Raw genomic sequence first — 1,788 nt, 5'->3', positions numbered from 1 at the left:
GGTGAAATGTTACCACATTCAAAAGTCATTTGTTTCACATACAACGGATCGACTTTTAAACTACGTGTGAACAATGGGGACGCCGACTGCAATGATGGGATGTTTGGTGCTTTATATGATGAAAGTAATGAGAAAATTGTTGATTTAAAATCGACCGGAGACATGGAAACAACCATCGAATCGCTGAAAGATGATGACGGAGATGTGGACAACGATCTTTCCACCAAGTTGGAACCGTATTTGGCATTTTTTGAAATTGTTTTGGATGAGAAAACCGAATTTGAATATTTGGTATTTAAAGTTTTAGCTGAAAATAATTTCTTGTACGATCTGTCTGGACTTGAAGACAGATATGGAGACGACAGTGATTATGAAGATTAAATGATCGATGGAAATTAATATACCAATGAATACCTCGTTTTTATGATTGTTGGAAAAGAAAGTGAAATAATACTTATATTGTTAGATCGAAATTTATGAAAATAAAGTAAATTGCGTGTAAATTTGATGATCTATTTTTTATTCGATGCATATAACATTTCATTTCCAATGAAAGATGCTAAGGAAGTGAAGGTAGTTCAGCAGTTTCAAGTGCTGAAACTAAAATTTCCTTCTTTTCTAATTAGTTTCAATATTAGACGAAAATGAAATGAAAGAAATGAGTTATTCTTGTTTTGGTTCATTCATTTTGATTTTATTCTTAATTTAACATTAACAATTTTCATTTCAATTTATGATTGAATTAATTCTGAATGAATCGAAAGATTTTATTTTTCTCAAACATTATTTAAAATTTGATGGTTAAAACTTAAAAGGTCCCGAAAATGTCATCTAAATTTCCGTTGATGCTTAAAAAATCCAGCCAACACTAAATGTAATTGATATTGTCAGAATAGTTATAAAAAAATTAAAAAAGACAAAAATGGAAATTGTCATACCTTATTTTGAGGTGGATGTTTCTGGAGTAAGTGTAGTGACATCACCGGATGGAGTGGTCGAGTCGGGCTTTGGAGTGTGATGTGGACGTACTGGATGACCTGGACGACCTGGATGTGGACGACCGAAAATACCTCCTGGACCGCCTTTATGTGGTTTCCACCAGTGGCCTAAACGGGGTATTTGAATACAAAAAATTTAGTATATAATAAAACAAGCAAAACGATCAAAAGTCATTGATGCTTTTCATTTGCTCCCAATCATTGAACAAAATGAAATTAACACTTTAGAAAGAGTTAATTTTTTTTTTTTTCAAAATTCATGAGATCAAAAATATGTTGGAAAAAATCAATTGTTCAATGAATAAAAAATTCTGTATTCTTCTTTCAAAACTGAATATATTTCAGTATATATTTTAAAATTGAGTTACCAAACATCGGGGTTGAATTGACACAAGCAATAATTGCGCACAATGCCATGAATACCACGAAGAATTTCATTTTTGCACTTTTTTGACGAACTGTTCGCTTCGAAAATTATTTTCACTTTGATGATTCTGGAACTTGATGTATGGCATTTTATAGAGAATGGCTTTTTTTGTAAACGTACTCCGAATATTTGTTGATAATAGAATAAATGTTGATGACGCAGATTATGTGTTGACAAAAATAATAAATTTTAGCACTATACTATTTGGATTATTTTAAGGTGATTCAATAAAATGAGAGTTTTGGGCCTACATTAATCTGTTTTAATTGCTATATATTAGCGTATAAATAGAAACTTGTTTTTAAAGCAATTAGAAATGATGATAGTCACGTATATTTGCTCTTAGATAGATTAAATAAAACT

The 1,788-nt window shown here is 30.7% G+C and overlaps 1 long non-coding RNA gene across 1 annotated transcript; it reads right to left on the bottom strand.

Moving 5' to 3' along the window:
- Positions 1–737: 737 nt before the first annotated feature.
- On the bottom strand, positions 738–1,503 carry LOC116349755. Its single transcript, XR_004201943.1, has 3 exons — positions 1,367–1,503; positions 939–1,106; positions 738–868 (listed from the first exon to the last, which is right to left on the bottom strand). It is a non-coding gene; the product is annotated as an uncharacterized LOC116349755 (long non-coding RNA).
- Positions 1,504–1,788: the final 285 nt, after the last annotated feature.

This window comes from Contarinia nasturtii, unplaced genomic scaffold (genome assembly GCF_009176525.2).
Source record: "Contarinia nasturtii isolate CC-2019 unplaced genomic scaffold, AAFC_CNas_1.1 Cnas_scaffold_3116, whole genome shotgun sequence".
In the NCBI taxonomy this organism is placed as follows: Eukaryota; Metazoa; Arthropoda; class Insecta; order Diptera; family Cecidomyiidae; genus Contarinia; species Contarinia nasturtii.
Note: the sequence above shows the minus strand (reverse complement) of the source record. Positions and strands in the feature narration are given on the sequence as shown.